The sequence below is a fragment of the Triturus cristatus genome, chromosome 3_2 (assembly GCF_964204655.1).
Source record: "Triturus cristatus chromosome 3_2, aTriCri1.1, whole genome shotgun sequence".
In the NCBI taxonomy this organism is placed as follows: Eukaryota; Metazoa; Chordata; class Amphibia; order Caudata; family Salamandridae; genus Triturus; species Triturus cristatus.
The window spans coordinates 313627062-313650622 of NC_140584.1; the positions used below are offsets into that span (position 1 = coordinate 313627062).

General features: G+C 43.7%; 1 protein-coding gene and 1 long non-coding RNA gene across 4 annotated transcripts in view; one reads left to right on the forward strand and one right to left on the reverse strand.

The window, feature by feature from the left end:
• The window catches only part of LOC146857256 (uromodulin-like), a 99473-nt gene extending 97119 nt beyond the window's left edge, over positions 1-2354 (reverse strand). The window contains exon 1 of the mRNA XM_085647762.1: positions 2123-2354. The gene's annotated coding sequence lies outside the window, so the exon portion shown is untranslated. The remainder of the gene's footprint in view (positions 1-2122) is intronic.
• A 305-nt stretch (positions 2355-2659) lies between these two features.
• The window catches only part of LOC146857257 (uncharacterized), a 184759-nt gene continuing 163857 nt past the window's right edge, over positions 2660-23561 (forward strand). For all 3 annotated transcript variants that reach the window (XR_014979556.1, XR_014979557.1, XR_014979558.1), the window contains exon 1: positions 2660-2724. This is a non-coding gene — a long non-coding RNA (uncharacterized LOC146857257). The remainder of the gene's footprint in view (positions 2725-23561) is intronic.

Genomic DNA, 23561 nt, shown 5'->3' on the forward strand with positions numbered 1-23561 from the left:
CTCGAGAGGGCCACCGTCAGCATAGGAAACCATGGTCAACCCCCTGCACCTGGCAAATTCCGCCAGAAGTTGAACATAAAGATTAAAGAGCAGGGGGCTCAGGGACGAGCCCTGTGGAACCCCCTGACCAATAGGAAAAGTGCCAGAGGCAAAAGGGGGGGCGACTACCTGAAAGGTCCTGCCAGCCAAGAAGGAGGAGAGCCATCTAAGAGCTGGCCCAGAGACCCCAGCCTCAGAAAGGCGTTTTAGCAAGATGACATGAGATACAGTATCGAATGCGGCACTAAGATCCAAAAGGATCAGTGCCGACGTCTGCCCTGCATCTAAGGCCGCCCAGAGGTGTTCAGTGACGGCCAGAATTGCTGACTCGGTACTATGGCCGGGTCGAAAGCCATTTAGAAACACATCGAACCTCTGATAAGCCGTAAGAAAATCTGTGAGGAGAGAGGTAATATATGCCTCAGTAATTTGTGCAACCCAGGGTAACAAGGAGATGGGGCGGAAACTTTCAAGTTTCCGGGGGTCTAAAGAGGGGTTTTTGAGTAATGGAAGGACCTTGGCCTGTTTCCAGGCCCTGGGCACAACTGCCTCACGTAAAGATCCATTAATCACTTCTTCCAGAGGATGGATAATAGTGGGTAGTATTCTTTTAAATTGATCAGGCTTCAGGGGATCAGCCGGAGAGCCTGATTTGACCTTAGCGCAGAGTGTCAGAAGCACTTCTCGAGTAATGGGAGGAAAGATTTCAAGAACCCCATGAAGGGAATTACTAGAGGTCTCAGAAAGGCCTACAGGGACCATAAGAAAATTTTGATAAATATCCTTGACTTTCTTAATGAAGAAATTGGCCAAATCTTCACACTGTGAGTCAGAAGAGATCCCTGCACCTACAACATTCTTCTGAGTCTTGAGCCCTGTCACTATGGAAAAGATAGTCTTAGCTGGATTAGAACTGACCCGGATCTTCTCAGCATAAAAGGCGGCCCGCTCGGCATGGAGAGCCCTATGATAGCGCTTTATAGCCGTGCGATAAAGTGCCTTAGAGGCTGGATCAAAATCCCGTCGCCAAACTCTCTCCAACTTCTTACACAACTTACGCAGGGTAGCCAATTTTGCATTGTACCAAGGGTTGGGCTTCTTGACCCGATTCCTAGAGAGCCTAGCAGGTATAAAAGCGTTCAAAGGTTGCAGAATCCATTCAATAAAGATAGAGTAAGCCTCATTAGGATCAACCGGAAAGACCGGAGTGGTGGCTGCAAGATGATTTTGAAAATGCTCCCAGCTCAGTTTAGGCCAAGGGCGCTTGATAGATGAAGTGTTTACTGATTTACGTATAGGCCGAATGTCATAGATCACCATAGTGACTAAATAGTGGTCTGACCAATCTATAGGGTCTGGAACAAGAACCTCAGAAGATGAAATATTTGTAAAAATGGGATCGAGTAGGTGTCCGGCCTCATGAGTGGGGCCGAGAACCCGCTGCACAAGCTGACCGGCCATAAGGTCCACCAAAAAAGATGCTACAATAGGGTCGGAATCGTTTTCTAGATGTAAATTAAGGTCGCCTATGAAATAAAAATTAGAGGCATTGACTGCTAAGGTACTAAGTATCTCTGGTAGGGCAGCTCAGAACTCTGTGGACGGACCTGGGGGGCGGTAAATCAATAATCCTGACATCATTTAATTACAGTTAAGAGCTATTTTACAAGAAGCGCACTCACAGTCAGCAACAGTCTGTTTAATAAAAGTAAAAGAAAACTTAGTTTTAAAAATAACTGCAATGCCACCTCCTCTCCTAGGTCTGTTGAGAGTATACATTGTGTAGTCTTCCGGAAGAGCAAGTATCTGCTCCGTCACTGTATTCTCCGAGAGCCAAGTCTCAGTGAGAAGCAGAACATCAGGCGACCTGTCCTCCAAGAGACAATAGACATCAGTAAAGTGTTTGACAAGCGAACAACAGTTAAGCAAGCAGACCAACACCGAGGAGCGGGGGGTGGAGTTGCTAGGTTTACCCAGTGCTAAGGATGAAAAACCGCAGTGCATACATCCAAGTAGCCGAGGCTGGAAGCACTTTACCGCATGCTTCCCAATTACACACAGCTCAGAATGAGAGTATACATACCTGGGTCTTAGTAAACTAGCAGCATGATCCCCGTCCGCCGCCGAACCGGCGCGAACGGGCGCAGACGGGCTTGTCTTTGGCGAGCCCACGGCGCGCCGCCGGCGCGCCCGCTGCGCGCGGCCGGGTACCTATCGTGATTTTAAAGATAGCCCCCAGGAAGCGGAAGTGCAGTTGGGGGGAGGAGCCACGTCTCTGTACCGGGATCGGCATCCCGCCGAACCCGGAACTGGAGTACCAGGCAAAGAAGCAATGCGGTATATCAGAGGAAAAATGCGTGCAGGTACGCCTTTTTCAGTAGTGTGCACATGCGCAATAAACAGACAAGATACTACACAAAATAAAAGTAGTTAAAACTGTTTCCGTAGCAACTTAGTTAAAAACCTTAATGACAAATTTTAAAAGAATGAAAAGCCTACGATTTAGCGTAGCGCTCTCCGTGGCAGCGCGGCCGGGTACCGATCGTGATTTTGAAGATAGCCCCCAGGAAGCGGAAGTGCGGTGGGGGGGAGGAGCCACGTCTCTGTACCGGGATCGGCAACCCGCCGGAACTGGAGTACCAGGTAAAGAAGCAACGCGGTATATCAGAGGAAAAATGCGTGCAGGTAAGCCACTTTCAGTAGTGTGCAAATGCGCAATAAACAGAAAAGATACTACACAAAATAAAAGTAGTTAAAACAGTTTCCGTAGCAACTTAGTTAAAACCTTAATGACAAATTTTTAAAGAATGAAAAGCCTACGATTTAGCGTAGCGCACTCTGTTGAGTAATATTACTCAACAGACGTGTGCTGAGGATTTTTGTTAATGTCAGTTACACCATCATTGAAGGTTAGATAAGTGTATCCAAGTGAAGTCAAAATTCTTTATTTCGGCTTACTTGCCATAAAAGTTTCCAGAGTCTCAACTCTTCGACAATATTCATCATATAAAATATCGTGTCTTGATTAAATACTAAAAAATTCGCATTAATTGACTATGGATAAAACGACATTAAAATAAGTAAAATCAAGACGTCTGTGAAATTAAAGTACAATACAAAATATACAATACATGAGTACAGCAATATTACAATTGATTCAGTAAATGAATCTCAGTAAAATCTCCTTGACTTGTACAACTTCATAACCTTCCATCTTCGGCACTTTTCCTAATGCCCCACATATGACCAAGAAACTTAAAAACAGTGCAGGCAAACAATTGTCTTGTATCTGATTTAAATATTTGCACGGCTACCTGTTAATTACGTGTGCCCATTTGTTTTCAAATTGATTTTAGACATTCCAATCTGGGCTGTGTATAAGCTGGACACGCGAACATAACGTGGGTCACAGATTCCGTGACGGCCTTGCATCCATGACAATTTCCTAGTATTGATGCATTGCTCTGCCATCTACCTTGAAAGTCGTACAAGGGGAGGGTACAGAGCCTAAACTGAATACACAACTTTCTATCATATGGTGTTTAAATTAAGTCTAGATAAGGCTACAAGGAGCTGACCTGTTTGTGGAGTATAAATTCTGTTGTTAGCGTCCACCAAGAGTATCTCCCACAATCTTCCTGTGTGACCCAGTCCCAACAGTGTCTCTTTACTGTGCTTTTTAGTAGCAGAGTTGTGTTGGGGTCATCCCAAGCTCCCTGTAGCCCTATATCTTTTAGGAGCCTCCTTACATTGCACAACCAGCTAATTTTATTGCATTTATCAAGGCAGATTATTTCCACCATAGTGTTGGCATTTGAACAGCATTTTGGGGTCAACCTGATTCTGACCCAAAATAGCAATGGACTGAGCTTAGCGATATCGATGATCAATTGCCTTCCCATATCTCACATTAAGGGGTGAAGTGGGGTGTCCTGTGGCAGCATCACTAACCTTCTTAAAAATGTATTCTCTGGTCTGGTAAGCTCCTCTATTTTGTCAAAGCCCCATAGTTCTGACCCATACAATGCAGAACAAACTGCTTTTAGGTCATAAACTTGCAGGGCAGCAGCTACCGGTTTGCTTGAAGAAGAGTGATGTTCTTTCCTGAAAGCCACTATTACCTGCTTATGTTTCAGGGCCATCTTTGAGATATGAGGTCTCCAACACATTTTTTCAGAAAGTTTGAGACCTAAGTATTCAAATGTGCTTACCGGGAGACCGCAAAGAAACCTTCTGCACATTGCACTTTTGCCCGAGCCCCTGCCCAGACGCGGAAGCACCTTGCACTTTAAGCCCGGTCCCTGGAGGGATGATAAATCCACGGCGACGGTCCCCCTCCTCGGGAGAGCGCAAAGAAACCGTCTGCACATTGCACTTTTACCCGAGCCCCTGCCCAGACACGGAAGCACCTTGCACTTTAAGCCCGGTCCCTGGAGGGACGATAAATCCACGGCGGCGGTCCTGCTCCTCAGGAGACCGCAAAGAAACCTTCTGCACATTGCACTTTTACCCGAGCCCCTGCCCAGATGCGGAAGCACCTTGCACTTTAAGCCCGGTCCCTGGAGGGACGATAAATCCACGGCGGCGGTCCTGCTCCTCGGGAGACCGCAAAGAAACCTTCTGCACATTGCACTTTTACCCGAGCCCCTGCCCAGACGCAGAAGCACCTTGCACTTTAAGCCCGGTCCATGGAAGGACGATAAATCCACGGCGGCGGTCCCGCTCCTTGGGAAACCGCAAAGAAACCTTCTGCACATTGCACTTTTACCCGAGCCCCTGCCCAGACGCGGAAGCACCTTGCAGTTTAAGCCCAGTCCCTGGAGGGACGATAAATCCACGGAGGCGGTCCCGCTCCTCGGGAGACCACCAAGAAACCTTCTGCACATTGCACTTTTACCCGAGCCCCTGCCCAGACGCGGAAGCACCTTGCACTTTAAGCCCGGTCCCTGGAGGGATGATAAATCCACGGCGGCGGTCCCGCTCCTTGGGAGACCGCAAAGAAACCTTCTGCACATTGCACTTTTACCCGAGCCCCTGCCCAGGCGCGGAAGCACCTTGCACTTTAAGCCCGGTCCCTGGAGGGACGATAAATCCACGGCGGCGGTCCCACTCTGCGGGACGCGCGCGGGCGTGCCCGGGCAAAGACCGGGCCAAGACGGGCCCGTCGTAGCCCGTCATAGCCCGATATAGACTGGACTGGACCACGGCATTTGAGTCTGTAAGTTACTGTGACTGGGGGCTATTGTTCCCATCGATTTTTGACTTTGAGTGCTGTAATTGTTATATCTTGATTGTAGTAGGGCTTTTAGTCGTTTTAGGTATCTACGGAATTAGCCTTACTTTACTTTGACCAAACTGTGTTAAATATGGGCAAAAGAAAGGCACAAACTGCTCTACAAAATAATAATAAGCAGTCCAATACAGTAACACGTTAATGCCAAACACTACTCACTTATCTAACAGGGGCTGTGGGAGCAATCGAGCAGCAGATTCTATCTGGCGAGGAGTCACTGAGCTGGGCTAATCTGACCCTGGAGCAAACCTAGCAGCTGATAACAATAGTCAGGGGTGCCCTGACTTACTAACTGAAAGTCCTCAACTAAATAGAAATGCGTGCATCGTGGACACATCGGGTCACATCACAGGAAGTGACCACGACCAAGAAAGTCAACCAACCCCCAAGCGTGACACATGATATTGCCCTAAGTGATCATTTCCCCCTGAGCGTAGCCGTGACTATGCTCAAACAGAGCACAAATGCTAGAATAATTGCCCCAGACAACGTTAATAATATTGCTGGGATCATGCAAAATGGTTTTGCATTAAAGTGGGCTGCCGTAGATACTAATGAATTCATATTAAAAATTGTTCTAAATTGTAAAAGCATGCTCTTATCATGCCTGGATGAAAATACCCCTAGCAAAGATATTAGGGAAACTTTTCTGGCCATCTCAAAATATATAAAAGACTCACTGTTTGTTAAAAGTACTAGGAGCTCGATAAGAAATCAAGGCTGGTTTAATGCCGAATGTATAAAAGCATATACTAACCTTAAAAACTGCATTCATGCCCCTGTTAAAAATATTGAACACGTTAGGGAGGCAAGACGTAATTATAAACATGTACTTAAAGACAGTAAGTCCACCCTAAAACAAAACACGTGGCGGGCCTTTCGGGATGCAGCAGATAGCCACGATTTCTCCGCTTTCTGGCAAGCGGTGAACTCCCCTTTCATGGTAAACAAGGAACAAGCAGTAATGGAGATTGCCATTTTTGAAGCTGAATGGGTAAAACACTATTCAAACCTATATAAAAATCCGATTCCAGAGGCTGAAGGCCGTATACTTAACACAGTGGGTATAGCACATGATCTTAATATGAATTTTACCCTCAATGAGATCACTGTAGCTATTAACTCTAGTCCTGCTGGTAAAGCCCCTGGACGAGACGGTATCCCTGTGGACCTTTTTAAATCAAATGTAGCATTATGGGGTCCACTCTTAACCCAGATCTCAAATGCATGTAATAAGAGTGGCTTTTTACCAACATGGTACGAATCCACGATCGTACCAATTTTTAAAAAGGGAGACAGGTCGAATCCAGCTTGCTATCGTCCGATCTCGCTGCTGGATTCCACACCTAAGATCATCGGACGGGTCTTACTGAACAGATTGCAGACCTGGGCTGATGAACAAGATATTATCAGAGATCTACAATATGGGTTCCGTGAGGGTCTGGGCACTGTAGAACAGGGTCTAAACCTGCATATTTCAATGGATAAATACATCAGAGCAAAACAGGGCAGACTTTTTATGACCTTTGTGGATTTAATGGCAGCCTTTGACTGCGTTATCCATGATAAATTGTGGCTGATTTTAGAAGTTTTAGGCGTAGATTTATTAATTATTACATTCTTAAGAGAACTGTATTCTGGAGCAAGGGCCAAGGTGAGATATGGGAGAGGTGGAGAATGCACGAGTCACTTTGGAATCGGGAGAGGTGTGCGGCAGGGCTGTGTCCTTGCCCCATTTCTTTTTACATTGTATATTAATGGTTTGGAATCTTTTTTAATCAAAGAGTGCAGGGACCTCCCTAAGGCGGTTAAGTGATTCATTCCTGCACTTCTGTACGCAGATGATGCAGTTTTAATGGCCCGCACACCTCTGGGACTCCAAAGGGTCGTTGACTCTTTCACTAGTTTTATGTCAAATTTGGGACTTTCAATAAACTGTTCTAAAACGTATACTATGAATTGTGGGGTAGGGACAAATAAGAAGGTTAAAACAATATACATCAACGATAAGCCAATAGAGCGAACTAAAACATTCTCTTATTTAGGGAACTTATTTGACAGGACAGGGAGCTGGATAGAGACGATTAAAACTAGGCGTCTGTTGTTTACTAGGGCATTAGCGGCCCTATCAAACTTCAGCCGCAAACTAGGTAAGCACCCACCGGCCGAACTATTATACATTTATAAGGCCAAATGTGTGCCTATTGCTACATATGGAGCAGGCGTATGGGGCTACGCAGACCTAAAGGTCTTACAGACCGCAGAAAATATGTTCCTCAAGTTTCTTTTGGCTGTGCCCCAAAGTAGCGCAAACTATGTATGCCATATGGAACTGGGCATTCCATACCTCGAAGACACTATTAAGACTCAACCTGTCCTTCTTTGGCACAGAATTTGGCTGTCAGACAAAACTGGTTTTAACCGCTATTTGTTGTCTGACGTTCTGAAGTCTGATGGTGTTAAACTTATTAGGTGGCTGGAGTATGTGAAAAGGTTTCTGTCAGACATAGGTCATTTGGAATACTACACAAACCCCTGCATGATACGTAACATCTCCAGGAAAGATCTTAAGGCCTGTTGTATGGATTACCTGGGTGAAATTAAAGCAGTTACTGAGATGAAAAGATCCACGGTCCAGGCCCATTACTTAACTTTGCCGTCACCTACTATCCAGCTATATCTATCCCTAACTGATCATGATTTTGACCGTCTCTTGCTGACTCGCTTTAGACTCAATATTTTATTTAGATCCCTTAGCTTTCCAGTGATGAACGACTGGTCCAGAGATTTGTGTAAATGTCCCTGTGATGATGATTCACTACAATCCACTATTCATATTATGTTTTTTTGTAAATATTACGTTGTACCAAGAAAGAGATGGATTGTACCAGTTATAAAGTGTCTTGGTTTGAGACGCTCTCGGCCTGCTTTTTTAGCATTGCAATTTTTAGAAAACGAATTTGTGATTTCATCTGTCACTGCATTTCTTAAATATGTTTTTAGATGTCGGAATTCACTGATAATGTGACTTGCAAATATGTTTTATGTTGTTCTAGGAATGTATTGTCTTAACCATGTTATGTAATTGTGCTTTGATGGTTATTGTATTTTATAACCGAATAAAGACTGTGTGATGATGATGATGAAATGTGCTTACACTTTCTATTGGTGCCACCCCCCATAGTTGGTCTACCCCTGTAGAATTTGTGAGCATTTAGAGTCATACATTTAGTTATGGATGTGTTTATCGCGAAGTCCCGCATGTCACAGTAAAACTCAAATCAATTTAGAAGTAGCTGTAATCCCCCTGGGGTTTTGGATACAAACATTGTATCATCTGAGAAAAGGAGGGTCACAATCTTTTTCCCACCTAGAGATGGAGCATCAGAAGTCTTTTGGGAGAGGAATTGTACAACATCATTCATATATAGGGAAAAGAGCATAGGCCTGTAATTACAAGGTAGTTCTCTGTCCCCTTTTTTATATAAGGGGACCACCTCTGCCCCTCGCCCCTGGGATTGAGGCACCCCTTGCTATAGCGTTCGAGAGTAATAGGATGTAATGAGACCAGCTAGTAATATCATAAAGGAAGATGTTCCATGGTATGCCGTCAGGACCTGGGGATCTTGCCAGTACAATTCTGCCAATAGAGGCCTCGATGTCACTTAGGGTAAAAAAAGCACCACCTGGTGTCTCAGGTAGCAACCCCGGTGAAGGCGGTGCTTCAGCATATGGGTAAAGAGTAAAGAAGTGGTCATACCAGACCGATGCCACAATACGACTTGGGGGAGATGGAGATCCTGCTTCATCACCGCATACAATTAGTGACCAGAACTTTTATGACTCTCTGCCAGTGCAGACTTCCTTAATTAGCTGCAGCGGAATTCATCCCACTCTCTTTTTGCTTTTTGTAGGGTTGACTTATATTTCTTCCTTGTAGTTCTAATTTGCCCACTGTCTTTAGATTTTATTGCCTTAGCTAGCTCAACTCGAGAGTTTCTATACTCTTTATTGACCCATGTGAAGTATGAGCCTAATTGCTCAAAAAGATTAGTATGGACATTATCTACTTCTTCTAGCCCACCTTCTTTCTTGAACAGGGACTCTAATTTTGTCCCACCTGTCAATAGGTCCCGGTGCAACCCAGAAAATGTATCTTCATCCATGATTATCTTTCGTCACTATAGGCGGCGATTGTCATTGGATGGTTCGACTTCCTTCGTTATCTGATGGACAGTATTCTATGTACTTGATGCTCCTCAAATCGGTGTCATCCTTAAACTAAGTGGATTGTGGTTGCTATCTATGGTTTTATCCACGGCCAGATCAATAATATTCCACCAGACCCTCAAATCTGTCATAATATAACCAACACGGCTCAGCCTGTTTGCCCTATTAAAGGTGTTAGCACCATGCCTATCTGAATTTGTCCTACCTTTAGCTACCCTAAGACCAAACTCCAAAGGTCAGAGCTTTAACTTGAAGGGGTACTTGGATCATTTCCTAATTGGAGGGAGAGCTAATGGGGTGACCGACCACACGGCATCTTCCTCTCTTGACTCCGTCACTTCATTTCTGTCGAGGGGTTCAAGTGTGACATTAAAGTCACCTGCTATCAACAGTGGAATTTGAATGATTCTCTCTTTCAACAGTTCTTCAAGTTGTAGAATTGTAGCTTATAATCTGCCCCCCCTAGTTCCTCTGGCATATATGTTATAGATGTTGATAGATTTGCCTGTGCAGCCCTTCAAGAGAATCCCAATATATATGGGCTTTCTGAGCTAAAAAGTGTAATCTGGAAGCCCAGGGTTAGTTTGACCCATATTAGCAGTCTCCCTGCTGGGCGGCCTTTTCCCATGTTAACTGCAGACTGAAAATAGCTGACGTACACCACCTTGTGGGGGATGTACACCAAGTTTCCTGCAGGAGGCAAATGTTAAAGCCCTCTATAAAGTTGTTCCAATGGGGAAGAAGCAATTTGTTACTTAGCACTGCCACATTCCAGGAGACAAGCATTATGTTCAGCTCATGTTCTGTGCTAACAAGCATAGTATTGCTTAGGCTTTCTGGATCGCTGGTGGCAGAGACTGCTTCCATGTTCAAGTCCGCAGAGCGAGTGTCTAATTTAGTCCCCCTAGACCTTATGTGACTACTACTGCTGAGTACTAGGTTGCCCCCACTGACCCTGCCACTATTGCATGGCAACAGCATATCCACCAGGAGTTGACGTAGGGTGGTGGAGTAACTACCTGTCGGAGGGACTACATTTAAAAGTCAATCCATTTCTCCCAAGGTTGAGCCTGGGCCTAGGCGATCTATTACGCGTGGGAGAACTGCATTTGGCTGGCCAAAAGGTATGCAATGCTTAAACTGAATGTTAGGCGCAACAAGTGGACAAGTTCTAATATCAAGTGATAGCAAGCTTTCAAGTAGGCCTTCACTTTTTAGTAGTAATTCTACACAATCGGTTGGAGAATCGTGGGACTTACAACGCCTTATGCAAAAGAAATAATTGCTGGACGGAATGCTGGACAATGCAAACATTCACCCCCAGTCACAAGGATCTGGGTTTAATCCATCATTCTTTTGCTCACCACACTACCCCAGTTTGGACCCAGCCATATGCAAATCAGTCCTGACCCTGCTCCTTGTGGGAACAGTCCAGCCCGAACTGCCAAGCCAGGTCCTCCCTGGACCAGAAACAAGCATCCTGGGACTGGTTTCAGGGCATCATCCTTCATTAGCCAGGCTTGCTTGAATCTAGTGGTGTAGTGAGCACAGGAACCATGTCTGGGCATACCCTTCCCACTTACGGCGACACATGCAAAAGAAACAATTGATGGACGGAATGCTGGACATTGCAAACATTCACCCCTAGTCACAAAGATCTGGATTTAATCCATCATTCTTTTGCTCACCACACGACCCCAGTTTGGACCCAGCCATTGGACACAGGGTCAAAACTGATTTGCATATGGCTGGGTTCAACGTGGAATGGCATGGTGAGAAAATAAACAATGGATTTTGGCCCAGATATCTGTACGGGGGGCAATGTATGACATTGTTCTGCATTCTGTCCATCAATCGCTGTTTTTGCATTTGTCACCCCAAGTGGGACGGGTATGCCCAGACATGGGTTCCATGCTCTCCATGCCACTGGAGTCAAGCTATCCTGGCGGAAGAAGGGTGAAACCCCAAAACCGGTCCTAGCATGCTTGTGTCCAGTCGAGGGAGGACCTGGCATGGCAGTTCGGGCTGGACTGTTCCTATTGGGCACAGGGTCAAGACTGTCTTGCATATGGCTGGGTTCAAACTGGAATGGCATGGTGAGCAAAAAAACGATGGATTTAGGCTCAGATCCTTATACTGGGGTGATTGTATGACATTGTTCTGCATTCTGCCAATCAATTGTTGTTTTTGCACTTACAACGCCTTCCCCCTAGGATGTTGTCTCTTATAAGTGAACGGCACCCTCTCACATAGCGGATCCAGTGTATTGCTTTGTTTTTCAATGATTCCTCCCCCTCGCACCACTCTTGATTGCTAATTTTGGTGAATTTATCCTAAAAATTATTTTGGAGGGAGGCTTCATTTTGGCTCTTGTGGTAAGGCCTGATGTCTTTCTGTCGTTCTCGGGTGTTACCCCCACCTGCTGGTTGTAACTTGCCTCACTGGGATTACCCCTGCCTAACCTCGGGATCAGTGTGGAGTATTCTTTGGGAGGACTCCTATCGTTGCTCCAGTGACCCCAGGCCACTGTTTTCATGTGGAGACTTGGGGGCAATTGATCAAGCCCGGCGATAATTTTTAACGCCGTTCTTGATAATATGCCCCTTGGTTCTTACATGCATAATGGTGGTCCTTCTACCCTCGGGGGGTGGGTAGCAATATGTTATGTGGCCCTTGTGTTAGTTTACTGCTTATGTTTGATGCAGCCTCGCTGTGTGTCCAGGGACTGCAATTATTTGCCACAGGCTGTTTCGTTAACCCTGTGAGGTCTCCTATCATAGACCTCAGTGCACCCACTTCGGCCCTGAGAACACTAATGAGCCGGTAGGCACTGTTTTCAGTGGGCTGAGGATCTACTGTTGATGGTCCTATAGCCACTATTGTTGGTGAGACGGTGACATCCTGAGAAGCATTGGTCAACTCAGGAGGGGAGGCACATCTATTGCTATAAGGAAGCACCATTTCAGACGAACTCTGGGAACCTTTCTCAGGTGGTAGGAATATTGACCACTCTTTTTGGTTTTCTACTGTGGGAACGCATATTACGGGACTCCTAATCATGTTTTTTTTAAACATTTTAGGAATGACAGGCGCGGTGCTAGAGCTTCTATTTTTAGGGGGTATGCTGGAAATAGGGCATTTTATGTTAGAAAGGGGGACGACATTTTGTGTGCCTAAGATGCCTTTGCATTCTACCAGGAGGCTATCGATAAGGTCGAGCACGCAGTTACTGCCAGCATGCATTATAATTTTTTTTTCTTTTTTCTTTTTCCTTATTACCCCTCCATCTCCAGCTTCGGCCACTTTTACTTTGCCCATCCCGTGTTCTTAACAAGAGCTCTGCACAAACTTTAACATACGCAATTTCACAGTGTGGCTATAACAGGCTGCCTCCTACTGCTATTCCCAAATTTGTGAGTTTTAGCAATATGTTTTAAATTGTACCTTAATGTCCCGGTCTAAAATACTTAGGCGGGTGGCCTGGCCCAGCCTCTTTCGGCCTCTGACGGGCGAGGATGGGCCTGCCCATGGCCCAGGCTTAGCCTGGGATTTGCCCGGGCGTGGTCCACGCCATGGGGGGAGGTGGCGCTTAAGGCATGTTGGTCATGCCTCTTCCGTGACATCAGAGGCAGCGGTGATAGTTGCACCCTTGGACAGGGAGTCCCACCAGGTTGTAGGAGGTGAGGGCTAGCAGTGGATTCGCCCCCAAGAAGAAAGCAGGCAAGAAACAGCAACGAAAGTGTATCCTGATTGACCCGTGACAACGCAGATCACCAAGTTTGTGATGTTTACACGTGTGTGTAAGTGTTTATAAGCTATCATGTCAGCCTGTATGAAACAGAGAATTTCTGTGTGTTCCTGTGTCCAATGACAAACTAAAAAATCAGGTTTAATTCAATCGTAGAATGGTTTTACCTTTTCTGTGTAATCCAAAATGTAAGTTCTGCCAAAATTTAGGAATCCTAAAATGGATTGTAAGTTTTTCAGAGTCTTTGGAGGTTGGAGCAGCACACATTTTTCTAAAAGATTGGCTGCTAGCCTTTTTTTTCTTCACTTCAGAGCTCATATCCCAAACATAGGATATTGAGGTGGGCAATTTTTGATTTTTAAAAGTTACATTTGAAGCCCTCTGAGGCAAACCCAGAATTATGTTGTTCACCCTGTTCAAGTGATCCAATAATTCATCGTCTGTCAGATAAATATCATCAACATAGAACAGTGCCTCCTCAGCACAGCTTTGAATCAATTCTGATACTCTGGCTAGAAACAACCTGGGGTTATTCTTATACCCCTGGGGCAGTCTACAAAATTGGCTTTAAGAGCCTAGGGCCAAAAATGCTGTCAAAAATCTGCTTGCAGGAGCTATATTTTGGCAAAAAAATCAATTCGAGATATCTTGTATTGTTTTGTAATTCCTCCACACAATATTATTCATTAATGCAGCACTGTGTGCATTTTGTACTGCAATTGTTTTCGTGCAGGTGTTCAAATGTCTGTAGTCTAAAAGTAGATGGTGTGAGTTATCAATTGTCATTACGGGAAACAAAGGATTATTCATGAAGGAGGTGCAATTTTCAATAACACTTTGGTATTCAAGTTGATCTAAGATCTCCCTGATTTGCTTATTTGGTCATGTTTTATTGGGTATTGCCTCTGTGGAGTTGGATAAGTTTTAACGGGGATTTCATGGTGAGGTGACTCAGCATCCCACCCTACATGATTGCTGTATAATGCAGGAGCTAGTGCTACTGCCCACTCCTGCGTGTATGAACGTTTCAGTGATTCTGGAACGAGGTCGGAGAAGGGTGGTAATATTATGGCTTCTCCTTTTGGGCAGTCCGTGACAAACTCAAGTTGCCAATCTTTTTCAACCAAAAGGGTATCATATCCATATGTCAGGTTCTCCCAAAAGAGATCTTTCACTTTCCTGGGTATGTAACCCTCCATTTGGAGTGTTATTTCGTATAACTGATGTGGGACAGCTACCCTTGTTTCAGGTTTTTCCACCGTGATATGTTCATTCAACGCTGCTGTCATCAGAAATTCCATCAGGTTCTGGTGAGCTGTTGTTACTTCTGCTGTGCTGTCTAGCATCGTCAGAGGCCATTCCCCATTCAATAGTTGAGTCCTCAGTAGCCTGGGAATTTCTTATTTTAAGGCCAGCTAATTTCTTCTTTTTAAATTGAGGTTTAGATTTTTGTTTATCTTCTTGTTTGATGATGTAGTCTGAAGTGCAAAGTGTGTCTCTTGGCTTGACTCGCTCTTCTGAACTGTGTTCTTCCCTCTCTGAGTTTTTTGATGAACTTGGAAAGGAACAAGAGGAATGTGTATCAGTATCCTGATACCTGTCAGGTTTTTTTATATTATCACTGTTTCTAAGATTATATTTTCTATCAGAGGGCTCCTGTTGAGGAGACCCACTCTGTGATTGTGATACATTATTCTTGTTTTTTGATTGTTTCTTATCCCATTTCTATTTAGAAGTATTGGGTGCTTGCTTTGAGTTATCTTTTTCAGGATTACCCATTAATTGTTGTTTCACTGGTCTAGTTCCCAAATTATTCCTAACCAGCGAAGCATAGGTATCTTCGATAATTTTAGGTAGTTATCGCTCCTGTTGTGCTGGAGTGCATTCCCTCTGGCATTGGCGTGTAACCACCGCTGCTGCCTTCCTTTTTATGTAGGTTAAAATATTTGTGGATACCTGGGCGAAATTGCCTATCAATTTCATCCCCAAGTCCAAGGCAGGTTCTGCCCCCTACTCATTCTGTATTTGTTTCAATACTGGTATGACTGCTATTAACGGGATACCATGAGTCCTGGTATAAACGGCAGCAAAGGTTGTACGCTAAGTGGTACAATCCTCTATCGCGGTGAGCTATTCACTTTGACAAGCAAATTGTCAGTATTCTGTGCTTTTCTTGCGGGTCAATGTGCAGAAACACTACTTCAAGCTGTGCTATTTTCGGTGCCATTCAAAATGGCATTTGTTCACGTTTAGTGGGCATTCTTCCCACAATCACGGTCAGTGTTAGTGGGTTGATTTGCACCCCTTGTAGTTGACCAGCTTAAGTGACCCTTGTAGGTTGAATTGTAAGTGTTCGCATTACAAACTGTGTAAGATTTCTGTATAGATTTATTATTTCTTTGTAAAGTGGACATAAGTCTACTGCTGGCAATGTATCAATCTCTGGATGTGGTGCGTATGCATCTAGGATCGGCCAAGTCTCACTTTTTCTGTGATAAGTAGGAGGGTGCCTTTAAACCAATTTATATGCTCTTGATAGATTAACATGACTTCTATGTCCTCATATGGAGAGTATTCATCTGGTATTTCATCTGGAAGGTAATTGTGACACACATGTCTATGTGCATCTGCAGGTGTGAATTTAACCCAAGAGTAGAACACCTCTGTCCTGTATGCCTCATGTGCCTCAGTCACGAAGGTAACGGTCCACCCTAATAATCTGCAAATTTTATAGTAAGTGCATTTCTGCAATTTTCTGAAATGTTCAGAGCACCTTCAAGCTCTCTTTTGACCCAATTTGCAGCGCCGTCTTGCACAAACGTTGCAGATGGAATTGGCAAAAAAAAGACATACAGTTTTGCACAATATCAGGAACTATAATCCTTCAAGCTTGAATAAACCTACAGCCAAAACATAGGGTATACATACTTAGCTTTGGCGGGTTTCCTCTCCCAGTCCAGACATCTCTGGGTATATGTGAGTAGGGGTCTCTGAGAAAGCAAGACTGAACTACTCAGATTTAACTGTTTAATAAGAACCAAACCAACAGTGACGGCGCCATGTCATGTAGTTGCTACAAATCAATTATAGTATCTGTGCATTTAGACAACATAAACTAAGGGATTGGTGTCCAGACTGATTCCAGACGCCCCCAATGGATATGATAGCCTTTAGACCAGCTAGCTCAAAGTGCCACTATGAGCCCCCTAACCTTACCAAGGAGCGAATAGTTTCTGGCAACTATCGAACATGACAACTCTTGATCATGGAAACAGTACAGTGCTTTTCGCTCAATCACTTGTGCTCACTTCTTCTCAAAGAGATATACAGAATAAACAAAGGGGACGTTTTCAATAAGCATTTATTGAACCAGCGTCATTTTAGTATAAAATACATGTGCTGAGACATGTGCAGGCATATGGATACATGGCAGTAGTCATGCCCACTCCTAAGATGCTAACCCTATCTATGTGTACCTAAGTGTACCTAGCACTCTATGCAAGTGTGAAGCCAAGAATCCCTCTAGGAAAGAGCCAACCGCATTACCTAATGGGAAAGAACGAAGGACCCTGTCTTGCTCTCGAGTTAGACACCCGACAAAGGATGTCAGATTACAGTGTGCTGGAGTTTCTGCTTGCTGGGGACTTCAGTGCCTCATATCAGCATTTAAGCTTCTCCTCTGGTTTGCCCAGCAAAGATATAGTGCTTATATACCCGAAAGGTACCCTCAGGGGTTCTACCTAGATGTGTCATGGTACTGTGGGCCTGTCGTTCAAGGATGACGATAGCAGTGACTTTTGTACAGTTATTATACAGAAGATTGTAATACTGTGTGATACTAAGAATCCTCATGCATAATAAATAAGGCTAGTTTTCAAAGAAAACCACATGACATTTATTCAGCACATAGCTAGGTAAAAGGTCAGTGCCAATGCTGTTATGTAGAGCAAGGTAGGACAAATGTAGGTAAAAGGTTGTGCAGCTACCTAGGCCTATATTGGGGTGCATTGGGTTTCATAACACTGCTACCAGCATGGAGTGGAGGTGGCACTGCACACAAAAAAACTAGTGCTGCCACCTCCTCCTCGCTAAAGATTGCCTGGGGCTGAACAATTGGGCCCACAAGGTAGGCAGCCCTCTGCCATGGAGCTTGGTGGGGTAAGGACAGATTAGAAAAGAAATAAACAGGAAAAAGAAGGAAAGGAAAGGAATGAAGAAATAAGGAAGTATGTGGAAAAATAAACAAAGTACAAAAAGTCACGAAAAGTACCAAAACAATCACAAAAAAATGTAAAATATACAAACACAAAGACGCACACTGATATGATAAATTAAAACGAGGGGTAGATAAGTTTGACAGGAGTAGAACTAAAGGGATTAAAGAGGCACTGAAAATTAGGCCATGCACCATAACAGAGAGTGGAAAAACAAGATGACTGTGCCCATGCAAACCTCATGGTGCCATTCGAGTGCGATTTTGAACAAGGGGATGCACTCCAAGTTGGCCATCGCAATGAAAACGGGCACGACGCAAACTCCGCCCACCCTTCAGAGCTCCGCAAAGCGTGGCAGAGTTTTTTAGCCACTCCTCGGAGTTCCGCAGAGTTCCTCGTAGAGCAACTCTGCACACTCTGCCCGGGTCTAATGTTTTGTGTCCCTGGAATCCCAATTTCAAATCCTAACTTATGGTGTAGTCAGATTCTAAATTGCAGTTCTGAAAATGCCACTCTTAGAAAGTTGGCATTTTCTTGTCTTAGCCATTTGGTGCCAGCAACCTTCCTCTGGTCACATGATGAGTGTAGCTGACAGTTGGGCTTTGTATATTTCTCCCAAACAGCCACACAATAGAGAGCCCTGTCCCACTTACACTTGAATCAGCTGTGTCTTGTCTCCACACAAAAGGCTGCATACCCCCTGTAGTTAGTCTGGAGCCAGGCCAGAGAAGGCAGGACATCTGTGCACCTCAAAGACATGCTTCTAGAAGCTTCTCCCCACTTCAAGGGCACAAGTGTTTATAAAAAGAAGGACCTCAGACACCAACTCTTCCGTACACTTCAGTACACTGTTGGACCTGTGAATACTTCCCGAGAAGAAGGACTGCTATCCTGCTACAAGGTCTCCCACTCTTCTGGACTGCTGCTCTAAAGTAACTGCTGTCCTGCTGTTCTGACCTACTGTCATCTTGCCTAGGGAAGAAGAACTGGACCTGCAACTTCATCTTGAAACCTGGACACCAGAGTTAAGGGGCTAGTCTGAGCCTTAGGGACATGAAAGGCTCCCCATCCTCCTCCAGGACCCAGCTGCAATGATTTCCTGACCCCCAAGTGATGTCCATTAGGTCTTGGACCATAGGTGTGGTTGAGCTGGTTCTTAAATCAAGCTTCTGGAATTTTTGCGACCGGACCTGTGAGCACCAAGATTGTGCCGCTTGCACCAAAATCCTACATTAGCTGCCACCATCCTGACACAGCAGCATCAACAGCCTGCAGGGGACTGCCAATGCAAAGCTCAGCTCAGCCTGTCCATGACGGCTGGGCTGCTGTTTTCACCATGCTGACTACCACCCGCGATGCTCTTCATGCTCCTTGCAACTAACTCCAATGCGAAAGGGATACAAAACTTGATAAGGTAAAACTTCAGCGGGTCTAATTAGGGACTATATCTGACCCACGCTCCATCTCAGTTGGCCAGAACTTTTGACTTGGCCCGGTCCAGCGACAGTTAGTACTTTATGATTTTCGGTGCTATTTTACACTTTATTTTTATTAATTCAAAACTCCTGTTCTATTGATTGGATTCTTGTTCGATTTGGTCTTGTTTTATTGATGCAATTTTACTCTATTTTTCTAACGTGGTGTGGAATCGTTTTTGGGTTGTTTTTTGCACTGTATAACTGTTTGAAGTGTTGCAAAAAACTTAACACATTGCCTCTAAGTTGAGCCTGTCTGTCCTGTGCTAAGCTACCAGAGGATTGAGCACAAGTTTGTATGGCGTTTGCGCGTGCCTTACCCTGACAAACAGTATGGTCGCTACTTGACCAGGGCTCACAACCCATTTAACCAGTAACCCAGATTCCAGCAGGATCCGTTGTGGATTACTCTGGAATACAATGTGGGCTGCACTCTATGCTTGCTTGGTAGGGGACACATGTAAGTTACACTGAGGTTCACTTCCAGTTGCACTGAATTACATTATTTGTTACACTTTGGGATCACTCTGTGTTGTCACACTGTGTAATACACTGAACTGCATTGTACGGTGAATTTGAGGGTCACACTGAGTGGGTACACTTCGTGTACGCTGTGCAGTGCCACTCTGACATATATATTATATTGTCACACTTTACAAGTATACCTCTAGTTAAGCCAGCCGTTCAACCATTGGAATTTTGTAATAACATGTAAAACGTTGCAATGACATGTGGCCTCAAAGGGGCCAGTTAGTGAAGAGGAAAAGATTGTAATTTTACCCAAAAGTGCATCATCAACAGTCACCAACATATGGCTTGTAGAATGTACCTTTGTTCAAGGATGTCTGCTTGGCTATAAACCGTTTGTGACTATTTTCTGAAGAAAGCAAGACCGCATGCTTAGGGCGGATTTAACTTAAGGGTAAACTAGAGCTACTCTGGCACTAGTGCAATTCAGGAGTCAAAGGTGGACTGTGACAAATCTTATATACTTATTTATTCATACATTCAGTTTTAGTTACTTCATAATGATTATGCTTTGTTCACAAGATGGAAATCAAACTGTGTAGAAAGCAACTGTAAGATCATTTCATCATGTCAAGAAACTAATGCACGTTATGGTCAAAGATGAGAAATGAATTATAAGCTGCCAGCATGTAATCAATGAACAAGACAGACTATTCAGAATATTCATGAAGGAGCAGAGTTTTTAATTGACTTCTGAAGGCATTATAGTCCAAGAGAGTCAATAAGACATCTCAATAAGCCAGTAATAGAGGAGACCCATAAAGCAATAAACCGATTACCAACCAATTGCAATTTATTTATTGGTAGAGAACAGAATTCTTGTATTCATCAGTTATCAGTACAGGTCAGCATAGATCCATCAATCACTGATCAGTGGAGGAGACTGAATATCTATCAATCAGCTGTCAGTGTAGAATGGTACAGTCTGTGATGTGCAGCACATATTTATCTGTTGATTATCAATGGGGTAAATCACAAGACAATCTATTTTAGGGAAAAGCACAAAACAATCTGTCAGTTATGGTGACTAGAAACATCTTTCAATAAACTGTCAATGATGAACAGCACATGTCTTTCAATCAGTAACCAACAGAAAGCAGCATGAATCTATCAGCAATCAATGACGTCCAGTATATACCTACCAACCAGCTAGTCTTCAATTCAGTTATTGTAAGAAATTAGGTTCTTAGGTAGGTGGCACGAAGCCCCAATCAAATCAAATCAAATCAAAATCAGCTTTATTCGGTAAGTTAATTTCAAACCATAAAAGCATGTGCAGTTTTACATTTCAACATTTATACAATACAAAAACACATAAATTAAAAAACGTTAATAGAATTTTAAAATGGCTCATATAAACGATATAATGGAAGTTTTGTGCAAAATAGCAATCTTAGGGGCAAAGCAGGGTCAGATTATTACCATTTTTCTTTGCATTTCCATAGATTTAGCACTCACTATGTACAGTTCTACATTCAGGCATTTGGTTCTGTGCAATACGAATAGATTAAAAATGTATATATTTAAAAAAAAGGTCAAAATGAGCTTTACGATAAAAATGTACATATGAAGCCACAGTCTTGAAATGAAGGATTATCAATTATTATCATTATGTTATGAATAATCATTCATTATATAGATTATCACTTTTCGGGCGGAAAGAAAGATGGCCCCCTTGTGCAATATTAGGATGCTTTGGGGGATACACCCAAGTCAGCGTTGGGTACCTTATGTTTAAAGCAGTCCGTCATAACATTTTTATAAAATTAGATGGTACGTCTTCAGTAGTATTTAGGCACTCTCACTATTCGCAAAAGGGTCTGAAGCTATGTTATTTCGACATTTAATGAGATTCTTTAAAAAGAATGACATTTGAAATTATACATTCATTATCAAGACGTTTAAGCACCATAAAAGCGGGACGACATTGTCGAATGCCCCACATTTTCAAAATTGGGAGTAACCATTTTCTTCTCAGATCTTTATAAAATTTACAAAACAAAGTGACATGGATTGTTGATTGCTGAGAAATGTCGTCACACGGACAGGTTGGTAAATTCTTGGACCAGTTGTTAACAGATGGAAAGGTAACCAACCTGTGAAAATTATTCAGCCGGAAACGAGTAAGAACAAATCTGTCATAACCGTTTACAGTGATTTGTAAATACAGTTGCATACCAAAGGAGGAAGTTATCATGAGGTTAGAAATAACTGTAGGTTTTGTTGCTTCGCTCGTATATCTCAACCTCTCCATATGATGCATACATGATTTCTTAAAATCTTTCCCTGAAACGGCTAACATTGAGAGTGGGTTGTAGAAATATTCAGGTTTTCCAATATCCACCATGAAATCCCTCACATATTTAATCCATTCTATGTCAAGGGAATAATCCAGCTTCAGTACATCCTGGAGCACCAACTGGTTAAATTCGTTGGACTGTGACTTCCATATGCGATGCCACAGGGTCACAGGTTGGATTTTAATAATATCCGTTATGTAGGGAACTCCTACCTCAACATGGCAGACATATGTGGAAATAGAAGCCGGCACAGCTAATAAATATCTGAGGAATGCATTTTCCACTTTCTGTAAGACAGAAACGTTGCAGTGGCCCCAAACCCCTGCTCCGTACGTAGCTACGCTCATGCACTTTGCATTATATATCTTGATTAGTTCAGAGGGGGTCCTTTTTCCTATTTTATTTTGAGAAATTGACAAGTGCAGATGTGGCTCTCATGAAAAGAAGTGTTCTTGTATTAATTGCTTGACCCCAAGTGCCTTTATCGTCTATTAATATCCCCAAGTATGGGTAGGTGGATGTAGTGGCCAGTTTATTCCCATTTAGAAATAGCTCCCTACCTTTCTTGCTGCCTTTACCACAGTTCATCACGAATGTTTTTGTGACATTTATTTTCAAATCGATATCCTGCATAAAGGTATTGTAGGATTCCAATGCCCGCTGTAGAGCCAATGGGGTCCTTGCTGAAATGACGGCATCGTCCACATAGAGTAATGCTGGTATGCGTCTGATTGCCGAGTTCTGTTGCACTTGGGGGACGTCCTGGCTTCCTTCCAGTAAGGCCTTTTCAAGGCCATTTGTGTATAGTGTAAAAAGGAACGGAGCCAGGACACACCCCTGTCTTATCCCTCTATACACCCTGAATGGCGAGGTACATTCACCTGCTGGCCCATAGCGAACACGTGCTGTAGCATTGCTATAGAGGGCTTTCAAAAAATTGATTAGGGATGCTTCTACCTCCATTTCTTTCAGGATGTTCCATAGTTTCTTGTGTGAAACACAATCGAAGGCCGCGGAGAGGTCTACAAACGCCAAATGTAGATTTCCTCTCCGCGCCTTCGTGTATTTGCCCATCAGGATAGACAGGTTAAGGCCCTGATCAATTGTGCTCCGGCCTTCCCTGAAACCAAACTGAAGGTCAGATAATAAATTCTTTTCGGTTGCCCATGTTTGTAACCTCGACAGGAGTATCCTTCCTGCCACTTTGCCCAATGAATCTAATAGTGAGATTGGTCTGTAGCAGGAAGGATCCTGTCTATTACCTTTCTTGTAGATAGGAACCATGATGGATTCGGTCCAACTTTTAATCAGGCCCATCGAAGAGGTTGCGTTAAGAACGCGTGTTAGTAATGGAGCCCAAAGGTCGGTGTTATATTTATAAATATCAACAGGGACCCCGTCGGGTCCTGGGGCCTTGGAGCTTTTGCTTTCGTTTAGTGCTAATATCAATTCTTTTAACGAAAAAGATACCTCAATTGGATGGACCACACTGTCTTCAGAAGAAGGTAATATTGGGGTATTCCTAGATGTAGTCCCCTCGGGAAAGCCAAAGATTTTTGAAAAGTGTCTCACCCATTGGTGTTCATCTATCGTTACGTCCAGTGAGGGGGTACTTTCAGAGGAGAAAAAAGGAGATCTAATTACTTTCCAAAAAGACTTACTATCTTTTTGGATGCTAGCCCTATGCAGATCTTCCCACAGGGAATTTTTTAATGCCTTTTTTCTTAACTTTAT